The following is a 21,663-nucleotide window of genomic DNA, read 5'->3' on the forward strand; positions in this document are numbered from 1 at the left end:
TATACCCATTTTGCAGATGAGTAAATTGAGGTTTGGAGATGCTAAATGATCTCACACATGAAGCAAGTGACTGGAAGTAGGACTCAACCACAGCCTCATAATTACCTCTAGACTTCAGTGTATTCTGTTTCAAAGGAAAGAGTGGTGAGTGAGGGCTGGAGTAGTTCAGAAAGATAGGTATTGATTGACTTCATCACATACTTCAGAAATTGATATTTGAATCAAGAATGCCTAGACCACACTCTGTTTGGATCCCTGGACTAGTGTTTGCATCAACAGTGGTTCCTGGAAGGTGACAGTCTCTGACGTTTCCAGGCAGAGGAGACGGACTTTTTTTCAGGCTGCACAATGTGCCCTGATTGTGTTATGAGGAATCTTATTTAAAAAAATGTATGCTGAGGAACATGCTGCTTACATGATCTGTTCTGGGCCTTTGCACATGCTGTTCCTTTTACCTGGAACACCCCATCCCCTCTCCTTAATATCCCCCTTCTACCTGTTCTACTACTTACCCGAGCACCTTCTCAGAGCAGCTGTTCCTGCCTGTCCAGGACTGGGTTACACCATGCTCTCCGGGTCCTCACAGCCCCTCATAGCATCACACCATATTGCAGACATCACTACGTACATGATTACGTTTAGATTGTGCTGTAAACGTCGGCTGACTTGGCTACCTCGCTCTCTATGTGTGAGCTTCCTGAATTTCAGGGTTGAGCTTTATAAGTAATTTCACCCTCCCCTCCCCCCATTCCAAACAATCAGACAAAGATTGAAACCACAGGAGTCGGATGCACTGGATTCAGATATCACCTTAGCAGAGTGAGCTTGGCCAGGCAACCCATGAAACCATTTTAGGCATTGATCCAACCTGGAGACCTGTCTTGTTTGGGTTGCACAAGGTTAATGACTGATCATTTAGTTGCCAACACTTAAAGATTGTGAGACGGTACATCCGTATTTCTAGCTTCTCTCGAAAGATCGGGACATTGGCCACCCTGTGTTTCTTGTGTAACAACCATTGCATTACGGTTAGGGTTAGGGTTAGAGTTAGAGTTGGATTAGTGTTAGGTTTAGGTTAGGGTTAGGGTAGGGTTAGGTAAGGGTTGGGGTTAGAGTTAGAGTTTGATTAGCATTAGGGTTAGATTTAGGGTTAGGGTTACGTTTGGATATGGTTCGGGTAGGGTTACATGCAATGATTTCCCTACAGATGGAGCATGAGTTCCCTCTCCATGGCACTATAGGTCATCTGTGTCACCTTGTTTCTGTAGTAAATTTAAAGTACTTTTTTAATGCTACGTTTATTACTGTCTTGATAGTGAAAAACAAGGCTGCCAATCAAAGCATGGCACATCAAGCTTGTGGAGAGCATCCCCACTGCACACATGTTCTACTTGGCACAGGAGCATGCAGGATCTTGGGCCATGGTCCCTCATGGCCCAACAGGAAGTGGTGTTTGCCAATCTTGGACCTAACCATGGTTCACAACTTTTGAAGCATTCCTGTCTTCTAATTTTATTTTAAAAGCAAATAAATCTTTGTATTTAGTTCCAACCTTCTGATATTGAATCTTATTTTATAAAAACATCCATTTAAACTTTTCGTATATGTATATATCATGATATATATTATGCTCGATGTTCTATCTTGCTTCATCTCACATTATTCAGAGGAATAATCACCAATTGTTTCCATTCATATTATCTATGATCAATATTAAACTTATGTAGTAACTAGCAGTTTACTAGAAAAGCTAAAATTTATGAAAATATTTGCACTAGTCCAGAATCCTTTGTGTAGAATTAAAAAATCCTAAAATCTCTAAAAACCAAACTTTGCTTTTCCACATAATTCATTTAGCAGAAAAATCAGACCTGAACTTATTTGAAACTTTTTAAAACTTTAAAAAATATCTCACCTAGTAAATATTAATGTTTCATTGAAGGATTATTTGTATTTTTAAATATCGAATGCCATTCCTGACTTCGCTCGGAGTGTTATGAAGTATACTAGTATGGCGTATGTAACATGTTCTCTTTTTAAATTCTGAAAAGTTATGAAATACAAAATGCTCCTGCCCCGAAGATGTGGGACCTGCTGATGCATATACATAAAGACACCAGCCCTCCCAGCTATGACAGGTTACAGTCGAAAGTCATATTAGGTTTTCCCTCAGCTTTTGTTTTACCCATTGGCTGAGGCTTGATAACACGCATTATTTCCATCTTTAGTCCATTCTTGATTCATCTGCGTGACCAGTGTAATTGGCCATCGCCACTGAATGGGGTGGGCTCCTCACACATTCCGCTCCTAATTCTCTCTTTTGACACTAACCACAGAGGGAGAGAAATAATGATAGAAAAAGCACACCCCATGCTCCTTCGGTTTTAATAGGAGGGTGCTGTCAGGAGAGAGTGATATGATAAAGCCTTAAATAAATTGATGCTCCAACAATGTGTTGAGAATGGGAAAGGTAACATTTAATAAGCATGTTAGGGTAATTAGTTAAGTCACTTGTCAATTAAGTAGATTACCTAATAGCTAATTTGTCTCTCCAAGCAGCAGGCTTTGTGGAGAAGCAGTCAAAGGAAAACTTCTTTTGAAAGGATGGCCTTCCCACATAAGCACACATGAGCCAGTCCAACGTCAGTGTGTGTGTGTCTGTGGCTCAAACTCCATTGATGAAAATCTTCGTTTTCTTATTCGCTTTTAAATGAGGTCCTCTTCTTATCTTATCTTTCTTTTCCTCCCCCTCTCCCTCTTTCTTTTTGTTTCTTCTCTTTTAAAATTTATTATTATTTAAAAAAACATGTTTTTATTTATGAGAGAGAGAGAAAGAGATAGGAAAAGAGAGAGAGAAAGAGAAACATCGATGTGAGAGAGAAACATTGATAGGTTGCCTCCCCCACACACCCCGACTGGGGATGGAACCTGAAACCTGGCCATGTGCCCTGATCGGGAAGCAAACTGGTGACGTTTTGGTGTATGGGGTGACGCTCAATCAACTGAGCCACACCGGCTAGTGCTTTCATTTTTTTTTGGTAGCTGAGTTTACAGAGGGCAGAAGGCAGCAGACTTTCCTGTAAGGCAGCGGTACTCAACCTGTGGGTCGCGACCCCTTTGGGGGTTGAATGACCCTTTCACAGGGGTCGCCTAAGACCATTGGAAAACACATATATAATTACATATTGTTTTTTGTGATTAATCACTAGGCTTTAATTATGTTCAATTTATAACAATGAAAATACATTCTGCATATCAGATATTTACATTACGATTCATAACAGTAGCAAAATTACAGTTATGAAGTAGCAACAAAAATAATTTTATGGTTGGGGGTCACCACAATATGAGGAATTAAAGGGTCGCGGCATTAGGAAGGTTGAGAACCACTGCTGTAAGGGGTCAGCCAGTAAATATTTTAGGATTTATAAGACAGGAGGCAAAATAGAGAATATTGTGCAGGTGCTTATTTAACAGGAAAACAAATTTCCATAAAAAATTTTAACCATTTAAAGTATATAAGAATTACTCTTACTTCACTGGCTATACAAGACCTGAGATGCAGGCTGCGGGCTGGCTTTGACCACGGCTGCAGGTTGCTGACCCAGGCTTTGGGTCATGGTTTCCTAGTTAACGTCCTAAATCAGTGGTTCTTAACCTTCCTAATGCCGCGACCCTTTAATACAGTTCCTCATGTTGTGGTGACCCCCAATTTCATTGTTACAAATTGAACACAATTAAAGCATAGTGATTAATCACAAAAAACAATATGTAATTATATATGTGTTTTCCGATTGTCTTAGGCGACCCCTGTGAAAGGGTCGTTCGACCCCCAAAGGGGACGCGACCCACAGGTTGAGAACCGCTCTCCTAAATGAACATGACATCTACATCGGCAATCCAGAGGTGTCAAAACTCACAGGGCCTCCTCGCCATGTCCATCCCTCACCCTCCCAATCACAGGCTAAGAGCACTGACTCCAGAACCCAACTCTCCGGATTAGAATCCCAGCTTTGCCAAGCACTGTGCAACCTGGGCCAAGTTCCTGAACCTCTCTGTGCTTCCACGGCACCATCTTCAAGACAGGAGTGCCCTTCTCCTAGGACCAGGGTGAAGATTCAAGCGAGTCTATCAGTAAAAGTCAGGGCCATGTAAATGTTGGCTTCTTTTTGTGGCTTTGGGAATGCGGGGAGTAGAGGGAGGCCACTTCCCATTGCAAAGAAATGATAAGCAGGAGTCTATTCTCTGATCCCCGGAGGGAGATCCATTTGGTGGCAGACTCCATGCCAAGGGGAGAGGCGCTGTAAGAAGATATTCTTGGGCATCTTCCGAGAGCGCTTCTGCAAACAGGATGCTGTAAATGTCTCTTTGGAGAAGGCGCCTGCCAGGAGGCCTCAGCTTCGCCTCGTGATTTATTGGGAGCCTCTGCTTTTGTTCCAATCGGTTTTCCTGCCTCAGCTCTTCGGCGATTGTGCTGCGAGCTGTGCCCCGCACAGAACAAGTCTGTCTCCGTGCCCTACATAATGTGCGATGCGAGGAAATGTTGTTCAAGAGGTTTCCTGTTTCGGTTTCCTCGCTGGCACCGCGCGCCATGTGGAATCTCTGAAGGACTTATTTAGCATGCACATAGCACATACTCAAGCCGAACCGCAGCCCAGCCTGCACTCACAGCTCCAGGACTTGAAATGCCCCTGGCAGAAACTTCTCTCTCCCTCTCCCTCCTTCTCTCGCTCCCTTTTGATGTTTCCTCTCTCTTTTAGCCTGTCCTTGACAGGAAGTGCAATCACATCACACACAGCTTTCTTTGGAAAGCCCCCGTTTTAATGATCTGGCAGCCGGTAGACACTGAGGCCTTCCAGAAAAAAAATTTCAATCCCTCTTCCCACAGCTTCCGCGAGCCCCAGTGATAAATGACACCTCTCATTCTGTCACAGACAAGGAGCACAGACGGGGGACGTCAGTGATGTATGGCCCACCAGAACAGGAAATCAACTTTTTTTTTTTTTCGGGGAAAAAAAAAACCCTAAAAGAGCTGACCAGGACATTGTCAGGGGCCCGCTCCAAAGACCTCGCCAGAGAGACAGGCTGAGCGCCTGGAAAAGTTTGAGCTTCGGGGAAAAAGAGTGTGAGGTGAGAACAAGGAGAAGGAACGGCAGAGCTGGCGCACAAGGCCAAGGATTGGGGGGCACTGCTTACTCCCTCTTGGGTGTGGATATCAGCCAGATTCTCACCCACTCCCCTGATAGGTGGAGGGAAGGATCACTCTGCGCTGGGAGAATTCTATTTTTCTCCTGGAGCCTCAGAAAAAAGCGAGTCAGGATGTGTTTGTCGAGCCTAAACCACCTCGTTTTACACCGCCCCCAGAGGAAAGCGATAAGATCGCTCTCCCACCCCACCCTCCGCACAAAGATTGTCCCCAGTGATGAATGGTGGTGCCTTTTGATGTCGATGGCAAGGAGTGGCTTCTTTCTCTTTATTTTTTCCTATTTTGTACCACACTCCCTTCTCCTTGTTCCCTCGAGAGCCATGCATACTGAATTAAAGGAAACCAAAACACCTTTTTGTTGTTGTTGTTGTTCCTATTGAAAAACCTCTGTCCTGCGATCTACTTGGGGCGCTGATTTTCCAGGCAATCCCAGTCTCTTCGTAAATGAAATCTGAGCATCTACTGGGTGTCAGGTCTGCACTAGATCCTAAACAGAGCACCTACTGGGTGTCAGGCCTGCACTAGATCCTAAACAGAGCACCTACTGGGTGTCAGGCCTGCACTAGATCCTAAACAGAGCACCTACTGGGTGTCAGGTCTGCACTAGATCCCAAACAGAAAACTGAACAGTAAGCATCTAGATCCTTTCCACACAAGATTTCTCAACTCAGTGACGAGTTCGTGAAATCTTGCGTGGGAGGGATCTAGCCACTTCCTGTTCGGGCCTGATAATTATCCGTTTGGGCCCGGTAATTCCTTGCTGTGGGCGTCCTGTGAACTATAGGGTGTTAGCAGCCTCCCAGGCCTCTGCTCACTGGCTGCTGGTAGCATCCCCTCCCCACATCGCTTCCTTGTGACAATAAAAACTGTTCCCAGACAATGCTGAGTGTCGCCCGGAAACAAAACGGTCCCCCGCTGAGAACCACTGTTCTGGAAGTTTGAAGTCAAACCTCCAAAGAAAACAACACTCATGGGATTGGTGGGGAGGAGTTGGAGTTGGTAGGTAATTAAATGCTAAATCGTGTGACAGGAAATATAAGCTATAGGAATTTAGTGACTTTCCCAAGAAGACATCTGTATTTACCAGGTAAGTGCAAACGCCTCCATTTAACAAAAATGAAGTCTCGCCATAGGACACGGAGCGCAATTTCTTTTGTGCGTGTCTCCCGCATAGATGTGATGGAACATATTATAGACAGACCATAGCAGGTTTTAAAACAAAGAAAGAAATCTTAGTTTCAGACAAATCACAATAATACTAGTAGGGGATGGTAACTAACAACTAAAAACATCTTTTCTTTTCCAAATATATTATTAAAAATTTGATCATTGCCATCTATTAAACTGTATTATTCCACCTCTGTGAACATTTAAGGTTCTAAATTGGAATAAAGAAGGTAGGACTAAACTTACACTCTTGTGTCCATGCCTTCTGTGTCGATGATTGCACAAATGTCGTTAACGTACAAATCTAAATTCTAACAGAGATCATACAGCGACACCAAAAACATTCTTTGTCTTACCCAATGAAACATGGGGTGAAAAGGAAGCTGAGCCCAGTTTCTAGACACCATACACAAGGTTTTCTCCCATCAACTGTGACCCACAGAGATCAAAATTAATTTGGAAGACAGGTTTATTAATGTAGAAGGCCAATAATGGTAATCATCATGGAAGATTAAAATTATATATACAGAACAGACTGTCAAACCTCAGAGGAAAGGCAGGGGAGGGTGGAGGGGGGAAGAGATGAACCAATGAACTCATATGTGTATATGCATAATCCAAGGACACAGACAGTGGGTGGTGAAGACTTGGGTAGGGTGAGGGGGGATAGGGGGAGGGGGGAGAGGGCAATGGGGGGAAAAAGGGACATATGTAATACTTTCAACAGTAAGGATTTGTTAAGAAAAATAAAATTGAATTAAAAATAATAAGAAAAAATTATATATATAAACATACGTATATGCTACATATATAGTATGTATATATTAAGCGGAGTGGTGACCTCAAAGAATAAAAATGGAAAACAACCTCTAAGAAGAAGATCCCAAATGAATTAAGAAGAATTAGAGTCCATCGTGAAATGTAGCCACTTCCATCAAATCAGTTAGGTAAAGCTCCGCAAATGCCTCACCCAACCGTATCCGTGGGAATACAAGGTAGATGAAGTAGGTTGTCATTACCGTTATCAATATAGGTACCAACACCTCGCTCACCAGGATGTTAAAAATCAGAGCGCCTATCTATCCCCTTCTCCCCTTCTCCTCCCCCCTCCCCCCGCCTCCCTACAGGCCAGCTGGTGGAATTTGATCTTCATTGTGTTGATTCTATCTTGGTCAACTTAAGACAGAGCATTCTTTGTTCACACAACACTGCCTTGCCTATCAATGGGAATCCTAATAAAATTTTATGCTGCTATAGGACTTTTCTGTCTCATCCTCACCTCCTGGTCTTGCATCATGTTGAGGGCAATTACACATTTATTTATTACACATCCCCAAATATAAAACCGCGAAAACTATACCAAAGACAGCAGCTTTTCAATCATCCATCAAGATATACCAGTTTCAAAAGACAATCCCTGCACCACATCCGGAAGGTCATTACTCACGCTCGAAAGCTCATTTCCAAGGCCTCCTTCATCTCCTGATACCGTGGGATAGTGCGCGCGCCAAAGTGCTGCTCGGGGATCTCAATAACGCCGCGGTCTCTCTCTCAGAGCATGATTAGTGGGAGGTGTGGGCACCAATTTAGGCTGTGTCTACACAATGCCAAAACAGCCCGCAGAGAAATGGAACCGTCCATCACACAACCGGAGGATTTAGTTACATGACGCCAAAGTGGCCTGACTCACTCCGCCGCCCCCGCCCGCCCCCGCCTTGACTGATCATGGGAGTCCGTTTGGAGTGTCTGGGAATGGATCTGCTTCACATGCCAGATTTGAAACGGGACACAGAGATGACATGGTCTTCGCCATCTGGCAGAACTCACACTCCGGACCCGTTGGCATAGGCCTGGAACACTCAGGTGCTCTTGCTCAGCCCAATGCACGTGAGCACCCGGACCCACCTTTCCTGCAGCTTGCAGATCTCCTCCTGCACTCTGCTAGTTGTGTGAGACCATATGCTTTCGCCCAGCTGTTAAGCGTTTGCTGAAACCAGACAGTACTCCAAGTGCACATGCTCATTAGCTCCTTCAATCACCCCAACAGCCCAGGAGGCAGTGCAGCCATTACTGACAGTAGACTCTGATGACGAGGCCCGTCTACATCTCCTGGGCAAGCGCCCCTCCCCACCAAGCGTGCCTACTGGGAACGCCTGTGCTTCTCCGGCTGAGGGCGATTGTCCCGAGGCTGGAGCATGTCTGCCTCCCACAGAGGCCAGAGCTGAAAATGCAGGAGAGGAATGCTCCAGGAAGAAGCCCTGGAGCCCTGGCAGATGGAGGTTTGGGGGGACCATCCCAGCACCCTTCCTCTCCTTTGGGACAACGCTGAGGCCCCTGTGCTACACTGGCCCCAACACACCCCAGCAGCATCCAGCTTGCGCTGCCCCAGGGGAAACTGGCTGGCTTACTCATTCTTTATTGATGTCTGTCCCTTCCTCCTCACTTCTCCACTCCCCATCAGCAGCCGAAGCTCTGGCCACCTCTGCCTCCACCACGCCCTGGTCAGACTCGGCGGGAGCCCAGGCATGAGGCTGTGTACCCTGGGATATCACCAACACGGGGACTCATCGCTCTCTCCCCTTTGGGCTTTGTCTATCAGCAGGCTCAGGCCCCAACCTTCCCTCCAAGTCACACGCATGCCTGTGAAATTACTTTTCTCCCAACTTCATGATATTGTTTTAACAAAATTTAAGTTTGCCATTGTTTTTTCTCTCATTGTTTAAAAACCCTTATAATGTATGTAAGTTACATTTCCCTTATAAAATGTGTTATACAATATATGATCATGTATAATAATATTATCTATTGACACACCTTGTGTTATAAATATAATATTACATATGCAATATCTAACTTGTCGTTTATGCACTTACTACCATTTAGTACCACAAATCTTGAGTCGATGTATTTATCCGTATAACCTCACAGTCTGGGCAACACAGCACAGCATCATATTTGGAGCACAGTTTGGAAGCCAGTTCTTGTGGGTTCAAATCTCAGCTCCATGAATTATGGGTCTTTAGGCCAGTTACTTGATCTTTCTGTGCCTGCCCAGGATACCAGGGCCATTGTAGGGCTGAAGGACTTAAGAAAATCAAGGGATGAGAACAGTTGCTGGCATCTAGTAACTGCATGGTTAGCTGTTAACATTACAAGGCAACTCGAAATCCAGATTTTTACAACGATTTCTGTGAAGAACGTGTTCTCAGGGGCACGGGCAGTTGGTCACACAGAAACTATTACCCAGCAGCCAGCCTAAACTCTGCAGACGTTTCTGAGTGGGAAACTGTGAATATCAGGTAAGCGTGGGGGGTTCTGGTGAGGCAGTTGGTCCCGCTGAGGTCTCTCAGGGGTGGTGAGGAAGCATTTTGTGTACTGTCCTACTCAGAGGCCCTTAATACATTCTGGCGTAAATGGTAGGTGTGTTTTCAATTCTAATAACATTCACAAATGCCTCGTCTGGTAAACAGCACTTACGCAAAACCCTGGATTGGGGAGAAGAGATCCCAAACAGTTGTCTTGTGCTACAAAGCAGTGGGTCACGCCAGCCGATGGAGGCGACCGTAGCCAATGCGACCTGACACAATTCAAGCAATGCGATGTGACAAGACACCAGCAAGTAAGCAAAAAACACTCTATTTTTGGCGCAAACGCTCATTATCATCTTACAAGCAAAAGCGCTGATTTGTGATCGTACTAAGTGGAGCGGCTCTGTTTTCCATCCTGTTACCATCACTGGCTTGTGGCTGGCTTTAGAGAACTTCTCAAAGGCCTGGCCTCTCGAGGGCTTTCTGAGTTTTTAATCTGTTGGATGCCTTCTCCAAGGGGGTAGGTCACCACCGCGGCTGGCACAGAGGCTGCCGATGTATGACAACCCTTCAGAATGAAATGAAAGCATTACGCAAGGCAGGGTGCTGTTGGGAGCGCGATGGGGACATTTAAACGTTTGCTTTCACGCTGCCTGGCTCTATCCTCTTTCTTTAGGCAACAAAACCTCACTTTAGCTCTAGTGCATCCTCCTCCTTGGTGTTAATATCTAGGCTTTAAGTGGGGCTTGCCATGTGACCCAGACCTAGCCAATCAGAACACAGCCTACCTCTGACCACAGTGATTGGTTAGAGAGTGGCCATGTGACCTGATTAGGCCCAATGAGACCTAATAAGTCCTTTTCCCCCTGGGCATTTATTTGAGAAGTAGATGGCACTCTTTTCTCGTGGATCTGGAAGTGCTTGGGAGCCCCTGGGGCCCCCAAGGGAATTCTGGGAATTCTGAGGGTGACCCTAACACAGGGGAAGGCAAACCCTGGAAAGAGAGTGCAAGGCTTATTATTTTATCACTTGGACCAAACCAGCCTGAGGATAGCCAGCATGTGCAATTCAATGCACCAGCCAATTAACCACCTTTCCACTCCTGTGTCTTTTGCCTTAAGCCACTTAGAGGTAAATTTTCTACCACTGGCAACAGAAAAAAAAAAGGAATGGATTCGGAGACAACATCAAAAAGGCCACCAAAGACCAGTGTGGTCTCAAACTTCCAAGCAGGACCTCCCCCTCCCCATCCCGTCCCATTCGGGTTTGCTCCCTGAGATGGAGCTGGAGCTGGGTGTGCAGCCGGGCGGGGTGCCCTCAGTGCGGGCCCCTCAGCACTCCCTCCTGGTGATGGAGGAGTGTGCCCTGCTGGCCCCAGCTCCTATCAGCAGAAACACTTCGTCACGTTGACACCGATACGCTAAATGAGTAAGTGCAGAGCATGGCGAGGTCACCGGGAAGTTAACTGCCGGGACTACAAGGGGCAGTAGACACACTTCAGCAGCGAGGGCCCTGAGAGGTGTGGCAAGCAGGCCAGGGCGCTCAGGCCCGTGCCCCTCGGTGCCCTCCGATGGGTGGGCTTGGTGGTGCCCTTGGTGGTGCCCTCAGTGGGTGGTGCCCTCAGTGGGTGCCCCACAGTGTACCCAGGAGGCCCTGACAGCTGACTTCTAAACAATTAAATATGAAACTGTCAACAGGGCCTTGTCTTAATAACCAAACTTGAGGCCTTTTATCCCGGAAGATTTATGAAGTAATTTTAAAGAGATCCAAGCAAACATCTGTCAATAAATTGAATGCCGGCTACAGGATTTACAAGCAAGACAAGACTTTCTCATTAAGTGCACATTAACACGGAGGGATCACGGGTGGGAGGAGGCGCATGCCGCCTCTCAGGCTGCCTCTAGAGCACCACCTAACACCTAATGAGGAGGGGACGGGAGGCCCGAGATGCCTGGGCTCCCGGCCTTTGTCAGGCTGACCGGCTGGGCCGAGCGAGGCTGGATGCTGGCCAGACCCACCTGAGGACCTCACCCACTGTCTGCTGGGAGCCACAGGCCTCCTGCCCGCATGGGACCTGGGAGGCACCCATCAGATTCATTGCGCTAACCTCCCCAGTGTAATGAGGTCCCTGACCCCCATGACGGGTAACTTCGGAGGGTCCCAAACGCATGCTCACAGGTACTCCCACCCCACCCACTTCACGTAGGACGTGGTGCTAAATGCCGTCTCCACGGGGTCTGGGGAAGCTCTGGGCACTTCTCTTTGGCTGAAATGTGCCTTTGATAAGACGTGCAGAGAGATAAGACCTCATCACTGACAGTTACATGTGGCAAAGAGGGAATTTAGAAAAGATCCTGAGGGGCCAGGGGTTCCATACCCCCGTCTCAGCTCACCCCTTCCTCAGGCCCAGACTTCTAAGCATCTCTGCCCCCAAGGCCCTCTGCACCCAGCATGGTCAGGGCCACCCGCAGCAGGCGCTCAGGGGTTGATGTGGCTGGAAACGTGCAGAGGGAAGCTAGTTTGGGTTGTGAGGGGAGACAGGACTAGCTGGGTGCCTGGCGAAGCCGGAAGTGCAGCTGGATGTCAGAATGAGGAGTTAAACCAGGAAGCCCCTGACTTGGTGGCTGAGGTCAAAGCCACTCTTTACCTTTGGTTTTCTTCATAAAACTCATATTGTAATCTATTATTATATTAAGATATTGTAATATAGCATTGTCTATGGTATATTATACCATATATGTATGTGCTTGTATATTTCCCCTTATCTTTGTCTGTCTCTCCACCTGAATCAACTCTTATGAGGAAGAGCTGTTTCTGTCTGTCTGTCTGTCTGTCAGTGTCCCAGAGCCTAGAGCACCCCTAGCATGGCCCTGTCCAGACCTGGCTCCTAACTGTCATGACTGAGCAGGGCGACGCACAATCAGGCGACTCAGTAAATATTTACTGAATGAATGAAGGAACAAATGAATGAATAACTCAGAGCCCTGTGATCCAACTAGGCTGAAAAATGGCCAAGTCAAATGTACCCACTTGTGTGAAAATCCAAAGCATGACAGTAGATACTTTTTGTAGCAAGGCTCCTATAATGATAAAATGCTGAGAAAAAAAATGCAAAAAACAATTATAACCACAACAGAACCACCAAATCACCAAAAACTCCTGAGGGCATCTATAGCCAATAGGTAAGGTTTAGTGTGAATCACAAGAAATAGTCAAGTGGGTTAAGGATTGGACATAAAATTATCAAAGCAACCAGAGAAAGAGGCCCGCGTTCTGCACATGACACGTGTTGTCATTCGGAATGTCAGTGTAAAGATAACTGATGATCAATTATAATAGCGTTTTTGAGGCTCCCTCACATACCCCCCACTTTGCTACGCCCTTTGTCTGACATTGCAGACGGCCTTTTGACCACTATGTTCAGGTACAACTGAAAGCAAAATGCTGGCCAGGTGCACAGAATCAGACTGATTTGGGTTGAGTGGACAGTGTAGTGGTTCTCAACCTTGGTTGCACATTAGAATCACCTGGGAATCTTTTTAAAATCCTGATTTCTGGGCCTCATCATTAGTAACAAAGAAACAGAATTTCTGGAGGATGAGGCCCAGAAATCAGGATTTTAAAAAGATTCCCAGGTGATTCTAATGTGCAGTCAAGGTTGAGAACCACTGGGACAGTGCAATGCAGGGAGTGAAGGAAAAGACTGCAGACTGGCAAATGGTGCCACCACCACAGGGCTGAGAAAACAGAGGGGGCACATGTTTGAAAGGCCCTGCCTGGAGGGGCCACCCCCGGAGGCAGGCAGCCTGCTTTCTCTCATTCACAGTCTCCATCTGAAAGGACAAATTGAGACAGTCTGTCGGCCAGTAGATGGAATATTCAGACGCCATTTATTCAAAAAACACCAGGTACTGCTCGGGCCAGGCCCTGTCCTAGGGCTGGGTACTGCATTAGACAACATAGACCCGTCTCTGTGCTGGGGAAGCGGCAGTCTGCGGGGAGGGGAGGTGGAGCAAAGCCATTATACAGTGGGTCCTCGGGTTATGTCAGAGATCCGTTCCTATGGAACGACGTAACGCGATTTTCGCTGTAAGTCGGAACCCACCTACATAAGCACCTACGTCACTCACATGGAGCACTTACACAGCAGTACGTAACGAAGTGAAACAGTAAAAAAAAAAAAAAAAATTAAAAGAAAGATAACAATTCTGACCTTTACTTGTGGCAAATAAATAATAAAAAACATAAAGCACATATGTCCATACGTCGAAACGACGGAACTTTTTATTTTGAATAAATAAATGGGAGATGGTGACGTAACCACGAAACAACGTACGTCGAGTCCGACGTAACCCGAGTCGTATGAGTGTCAGGGGGAGGCATCTGGGCACCTCGCCACCATTTGCTAAGGGTGATTTAAAGGAGAAAAGAGGCTGCAGTAGGAGCTGGAGCAGCACTGTCAGAGCAACTTCCTGGGTCCCACTGAGCTGGAGGATGTGCACCGCGATGCCTTCCTCCCGGCAGATGCGCTGTGTGAGACCCCCTCTCCTGCAGGCACCCTCCCGTGAAGAAAGAATCTGCCTCCAGGTACTCAGTTATTTCTCTCTTCACCTGTTCAACAGTGGAGCCCTTTTCTAGGTACTATGCCCACCACGGGCCAGTGGAGACACAGAATAAAGGTTTAGGCACAGCTTGTGGGGTACATGGGTTCTGAGGGCGAAAGGAAACACCTACTGAAATAGTCAGCACATATAGTGTGGAAAGCAGCTGAGGGTAGGAGCACAGAGGCCTAGTGCGTTTTACCCGAGGAACTCAGAGAAGAGTTCACAGAGATGGGCACATGTGAACTGGGTTTTGAAGGTTGTATAGAAGTCCACCAGGTAGAAAAATACAATCCCGACAAGAAGAACACTACTTTGATGTGACTAGAAGTGAGGGGGAAGTTCTTGCTGAAGCAAGCTGGTGCGGTGAGAGGAGAGGCATTAAGGCTGCTATTTGCTATCTTGAGGGAACCGGTTGCAAAGTGTCTTTCATGATGGGCAAAGGAGTTTGGACTTCGTATCTCTGCCAGTGTTTTCCAAACTTCAGTCTTTGCATACCACTTTCACAGATTTTGTCACAGCTGGTCACTGGTTTAGGGCCAGCTGTTTGTTAAGCATCCCACTTAAGAAACACACTTTTATTAAATTTATTTTAAAAGGAGGCTTATAAAGTCAACATCAGGAATGGAAAATCAGATATAAGATATGCCTGAAAATAAATCCATTACTATTCAAATAAAATTTATCTATTTGTATATTTCCCCCAAATCAACACCCACGACATTTCTGGAAACGTTGTCTGGAAGTCTGAACCCACAGTATTTTAAGAAATACAGGACCAGGCAGAGCTGTGCTTTGTGAAGATACTTCTGTTGCCAATGAGAAGAATGGATTAGAGACCAGCTAGGAGGCCATGGCATCAACACACCAGAAAGGTGGCGAGGCCTGGATGAAGCAGCGGTGGGGGCAGAGAGGGACCCGTTAGAGAGCCATTCAGACGTAGACCAGGCAGGACTCCGTGGCAGAGTAGCTGGTAGGGGTGAGGGTGGTTGGCAAGGGCTACATAGGCTCCTTCATGGAGGGACAGTTGCTAACAACTGTTATAATGACTCCATGTCCACAGTGTTCCACAGAAGCTAGTCTCCAGCTCTCCAATGTACACACGGTTATGTAAGCTCTGGGGCTGCATTCTCGGTGACAGAGCCAGCAAGATCCTTCTGGGGAAGACTGTTCACTCCACACACAGTGTTTAGGATAAGAAAGAAAGTAATAAAGAAAGAAAGAAAGAGAGAAAAAGAAAGAAAGAAAGAAAGAAAGAAAGAAAGAAAGAAAGAAAGAAAGGAAGGAAGGAAGGAAGGAAGGAAGGAAGAAAGAAAGAAAGAAAGAAAGAAAGAAAGAAAGAAAGAAAGAAAGAAAGAAAGAAAGAAAGGAGAGAAGGAAGAAAGGAAGGAGGGAAGGAAGCCCCATGATTCTGCATCTGTCTGTCTGCCCAGCTGTGGGTGTCACGTGGCTAATGGAAGAGCACTCTTTGCGGGCCAGTCTCCCTGCATGTTGTGAATCTGATTCTTTGGTTTTTAGCGATGGAATGTTATCATCAATGATAAAGGCAAACAAATAACCACCACATGGCAGCCACAGTGGGGAATTACAGTAGGGGATAGTTTCACCTCATGCATTTATAGTTGGAGGAGCCCCAGGTCCCATCATCACACACACATCACACCCATGGTGGTGTGGGGCCACAACAACGGGAAAGCACCCCACATGTCCCTCCCCCCTAAATAATCTCCGTTATGCTAATCAGTTCCCCCTTCATTTTGTTCTGTATATAACAACTGAGCATCTTCACTCAACGAGAAAGAAAGAGAGAAAAACCTCAGCAGTCATTCTAATCAGCAAGGAAGAAAAATTAGGGGGGAAAAATTCAAACATCGTTTTCATCTACTTCCTTTCTCAGTAGATTTTTTTTCAGGTAATGGTGTAATGGGATGCCTTTCTTTGGGTAAAGCAATTTGCATCACTTAAAGGATTGAAAGGAAACTATGGTATCGAGTTTACCTAAAGGGCTGAGTGAAAAGAGACCTGAAACTCTAAAGCCAAGAGCAGCACAAGCTGCTGGGGGTTTGGGTCTGGGAGAGAGGTCAGGGAGGAGGCAGCTGTGGAGACCTCGGGGCAGCCACCTGCTTCGGGCGCCCCCTGAAGAGGAGCTTCAGGGTCCTGCTCCTTCAATCAGGGCTAGGAGCTCCGGTGTGTGGGGTTTCGGGGGTTCATGACTATGGGGTGGGAAGTGCCCATGCAGTGGCCAGTGTGGAGGAAGCAGCCAGTGAATGGCGGGAGGGCTTTTGTTGTTTTTGTTGCTCTCCATGGTCCATCTGCCGCTCAGGCTCAGGTGAATTTTAAGTTCTGTAAGGACGAGCTTGCCCAGCCTTCGATTTTCTCAATATTTTAATTTGGTAAATTCATGCACTGATACAAGCTCTCTCCCGAAACCTGAGGTACTGGGGTTGGAATCCTAAAGCAAACCTACTGAGTGAGCCCCAGGGAAGTCTTCGCTTTCGGGAGAAAGGACACACGGATTGCAATCCCTCCACGCAAGACAACACTGCTCAGCACTGATTGACAAGACGCAGGCAAAACACAGCAGGACCAGGAAGGCATTGTGCGGCGTGGAAGAAGCTGGCCCCAACAGGTTCCTCACCGAGGGCTCCATCGATAGACATGATCAAAAAGACAAATCTATGGTGGAGGATGACAGGAAGGGGAGGAGTGTGACTACAGAGGGGAGGAGGGGAGTTTTTTCAAGTGATGCAGCTGATCCTGATGCTAGTTTCTGTGGTCATAATATGCATCTATCCATGATTTAAAATTCACAGAATTGTACACCACCAGAAAAAGTCAATTTTACCATATGATAATTTAAAAAGTAAATAAAAGCATCCAAACACAAATATAAAATTTTTCTTCTTAGAAGATGCATTCCATTTCACACGCACAGACCAAACACACACACACACACACACACACACACACACACACACAAAATCCCCCACAATGTCACCATTCCCGTGTGTGTGCATGTGTGTGTGTGTGTGTGTGTGTGAACCTGAGAGAGAGAAAGAGTGTAAATACCACAGTACACATTACAAGAGCCTGGAGTGGGTCCCTCCAGGTTGATTTGGATTATGGGATGGGGGAGGGGTAGGTAAGGGAGCCTGGGGTGGAACCAGGAACGGGAGAGTTGAGCATAAAAACAAAGGAAAAGACAAACAACTAAAACATAACAGCAGCGTCTATATCAGGATCTTGTTGATGTAAAATTATGCACATATGCACACGCACGAGGGCAGAGTTGCACGGATGGCTCTGTGGCTGGAACAGCGAGCCTGGCCTGCGGTGGCACTGAGTGGGAAGAGCGGGTCTCGGAGGAACGTGGAGAGGATGCAATTCCTCCGGAAGAGACAGTCAGACCAGCTACCCACCTGAGGTACACGAACGAGCTCTCCCCTTTGGAAATGCCCAACCGCCCTCTGTGGGTTTGTAGGCTCTCAAATGGCCAGAGAAGCTTTATGGGTCACGTGGTGCTGTAGGTAAAAGGAGCACGAGTTTCTGCAGTGTCAGAAAAAAACAGACAAACGCTGTTCTCTTTGGTACAAAGCCTTCCCATGTAATATCGCAGCGCGGTTCGCTATTATTTGGCTAATCCACCCCAGCACTCCTGTGGACACGTCAGAGAAAAGGTAATAATATGGCCCACCAGCCATGTGGCGATGAGACTAGGGCACTGTTCATCGTTAGCATGTCCCAGGGCCCAAGAACACTGCTTTGCATGTCACTACTCAGCGTTCACATCGAGCCTGGCCTGCTCAGCCACACCCACTTTACAGGCAAGAAAACTGAGGCTCAACCGGGGGCCATTTTATATGAGTAGAATGTGGTTCATTTCTCAAAGTGCTTTCACGGGGGTGTGTGCCTCCAGAGAGTATCAAGGACTTGCTCATGAGACCTGTGGCCTAAATTTTGAAGAAAAAAAGAACCAAGTCTATCAAAGAATGCAAGGACAACATTCTTATAAAAGATCTTATGAGGACAGACTGTCCAAATCTATTTGTTCTGGGAGTCACAGGGTTCGGCTAAACAGACCTTTTGGTCCTGAAAACGCCCGCAGTCCATGTCAGGAATGTTGATAAGGATAAATCAAGAATGCAGAGTGTCACTGGCGTGGATACAGAGCCTGCAAAGTTAGGGCCATTTCCCCGATGCTATATTTGGCAATGTGGTAAGATTCATTGGAACGGCTAGCTATTCAGTTGATTGCTATTGGTTTTTCTCAGAGCACGGGATAGACACAGAACTCGACAGAAGTGAAAATGTAAAGACCCTGTTGTGTAATAGAGCTGCCCATCTGAGCCCTGTGTTCAGGGTGTGCATCCTCGCCTGCTGGCGTTGCCTTGCTCGTCGCTGGTCTGGCTTTGCACAGAAGTCAGCGTGGTGTTTTCTGAATGCTGCACCACATGCAAGCCCGGGGGCCGGGCTGTGTCTACCGAAGGGTAGCCCACAAAGAACAGATGCCAGCTGGGGAGAAATGGGCTGGCTCTAACCGGGCATTATCCTCATGGCTGTCCATGTAGCCGCTGAGCTGTGGGGACAGGAGATTAATTACAGGAAATGGAGACACATCAAAGGCAAGGAGGCAGCAGTTCAGAGCTTCTGGCTGAAAGGGTCACGTTGAGAAACAAATGGGGGTCACTTCGAAGTCCACAATGACGGTGGTGGGGCAGAGGCAGGCGAAGTCCGGTTGGAAGAAGGTGAGACATGGAATTTCAGCCCCAGAGGACGGGCGCTGGTCTAGGGATTCTGGGGCCGGACTCACACCCTGGAGGGAAGTGAAGGGTCAGGAAAGCAGCCCAACGAATGGCATAAAACCAGGGATTATTGCTCTTGTACCATAACCAAACGCTGCTAGCAGGGGCAGGAGGAGGAAGGCAGGTGAAAGGGCAAGAGAGAGGCACACACACAATGAAAGGTGGAAAGAAAGTGAAAAGAGAATAAGAGAGGAAGGATGAGAAAAACAATGAGTCAAAAACTAAAGTTAAAATGAATTTCAGGGATAAATCCTGGTAAATATTGTATATCAGGACACATGAAACACGGATTCTGTACACAAGGAATTTGCTATTTAGTGGATTAAAGTCACACCGGGCGTGGCACGTGATGAAGATACACCTGAAGCAGGGCAAGGCAGGTCCTGTGGTGAGGATACAGCACTAAGAAGGAAAATAGAGACAGACAACCGAGAGGAATAGAGAGAGTATGCAAAAGTAGAGAGAATAGAGAGAGATAGAGGGGGACTCCTTTTTAAGGAGCGGGATTTCTTTACTTAAGGATAGAAAAAAAACCAATCAGAGATAGGAAGCACTGATGGACGTCACCTGGATTTCAGAGACATATAAACCCACCTAGCCCAGTGCCTTTCTCAAAGGACGGAGCCCTCTCTCAGGATGCAGGACACACACCCAGACAGGCAAGAAAAGGGCCTGCCACGAGCACGAAGTCATGAGCACAGCAGGACAATGGCCCCGGTCGGAGGGCACACTAGGCCAGAGAGCACGTCCATCCAGGGTGCCTCCTGCTCACGCCAGGCGGCTCCCAACAGCCACAGGCACCTCCACTACTTCTTTATCCTCAGTCCCTCTCCCTCTCTCTGCCTCCTCTTTCATCTCTGCTTTCTCTCTTCATCTCTGCCCGTTTGCCAAGCTCACCTGCAGCCCCGGGAAGATGGAGGGTGCTAGTGTGCCTCCTTTTTTTTTTAAAGAGTCATTCAGTGCAAATGGGTGAAGAGTAGCAGATGAAAATGCAACCCCAATTAAAGTCCTTGGGCGTCACTATGCACTAACGTCAACATGTTGCTTTAGCAGCTGCAAATGACTAGGAAAAGGAAAGGTAATGTTTTCATATTTTCCCCCTATTCTTTCCCAAAACCCAGAAACCTAAAGAGACTTCTCTAAAAAGTCACACGGAAGGACTGGAGGCAGAATAGAGAGTGGGAAAGCACAGGCTATGCAGATGTGAAGCTCCGCTGCAAGGCTCCCAACTTCCGCCTTTAATGAGGGGATGGGATTGATGGGGGACTCATCAGAGGCCGCTGCTCAGCTTTTAACTTAGTTTTGCAAAGCAGGTATTTTTGCAAACAAGAGTCAGAGAATGGCCTCCAGCTAAATTGCTGGAGTCCCTGAAGAGCAAAGCCTCTGAGGGGAGAATCACTGAAGAAGAAAATGAAGATGACAAGGCTGTTGCTTCTTAATAAACATGATCACATTTCCAGCATGCATTATTTATTGCTTTTCTTTCACTGATTTATTGTCCTAAAACACGTAATTTCATAAGGAGGGGGCACACACATGCCTACACAGATGTCCTGGTGACTATCTTGCGTTTCTCAAAGAGCAAAACACGAACAAGCCTCCATGTCCAGGTCTCCGTCTGATGTGAATCTGGTTTATCTTTTCCTTTCTCTCACCTCCCGTGTTTTTTCTCTATCGATTTGCAAGATGCATAAATAGAACAAAATCTTTGTGATCGAGAGGGATATTACTAGTCCCTGCGTAGGCAACTTGTCTATAGTCAGGGCTAGGGGCTCACGACTGCTTATCCTGCAAGGAGTGTATTTCCTCACTTTGCCTGCACAGACTGGGGGCTCAGAGAGTTTGGGTGACTTGCCCAAAGTCACGCAGCTGAGCTGGGGTTAGAACTTGGGGGTCTGGCTGCCGAGAGCAAGTTTTAGTTGGAAAATCACAGTCTCTGTGCAAGGCAACAAAGCCGAAGAGGGCAGGGCCCAGAATCTGAGATCCTCTCTACTAACCACACTGCTCTTCAACGTGTAATTCCCCCTGACATCAGTCACCCCTGTGACTTACGAAGAAAAGAAAAATTAACTTCTGGCTCTGCCTCTCCCCTGCCCCATAACTTTCCTTTTTCTTTCAGCTTTATTGAGACATCGTTCACACCCAAGGCACATGGCCACTTCCCGAGGCTTCCCTGGCCTTAAATCCCCAGCATCCGGGTTCAGAAATTAACGACCACAATTAAAAGTAAACACACGAAGAAGCTACTACCGATGACCCAGAGCTAAACACTCCTCTCTCTCCTTTTGCTGCGGCTCCCTTCCCCTCATGGGAGTCAAGGAGAAACAGGAAGCCACGTCTGGAAGAATGAGGAAGGCCTTAGGTTGGCGTCCCTTCGAAGACGGATATAACATAAAGTAGGCACAGAACTTTCTGCTACTGTTGACACGGGGTTGGTAACAACAAATTAAGGGGACCGGGTGAGTCAGATCAGGGATTTGTGCTGAAAAGCAAAAGGCAGGCAGGACTCAGGAGCCAGAGCTGGGAGTGGGGACTGGGCCACCTCACAGGGGCCAGGGCCCTCGAAGGTGCCAGCAGAA

The 21,663-nt window shown here is 46.9% G+C and overlaps 1 protein-coding gene across 4 annotated transcripts in view; it reads right to left on the reverse strand.

Annotated features, from left to right (window-relative positions):
- TSHZ2 (teashirt zinc finger homeobox 2) overlaps positions 1 to 21,663 on the reverse strand; it is a 431,357-nt gene that overhangs the window by 270,410 nt on the left and 139,284 nt on the right. Inside the window, exon 1 of one of the 4 annotated variants that reach the window (XM_070419750.1) lies at positions 7,821 to 7,996. The exons of the other annotated variants lie outside the window; for them this stretch is intronic. The gene's annotated coding sequence lies outside the window, so the exon portion shown is untranslated. Of the gene's footprint in view, positions 1 to 7,820; positions 7,997 to 21,663 lie in introns of those variants that run through there. 4 annotated transcript variants of the gene reach the window in all.

The sequence above is a fragment of the Myotis yumanensis genome, unplaced genomic scaffold, assembly GCF_028538775.1.
Source record: "Myotis yumanensis isolate MYYU_CA2020_CCGP unplaced genomic scaffold, mMyoYum1.0.hap1 SCAF_7, whole genome shotgun sequence".
Taxonomy (NCBI): Eukaryota; Metazoa; Chordata; class Mammalia; order Chiroptera; family Vespertilionidae; genus Myotis; species Myotis yumanensis.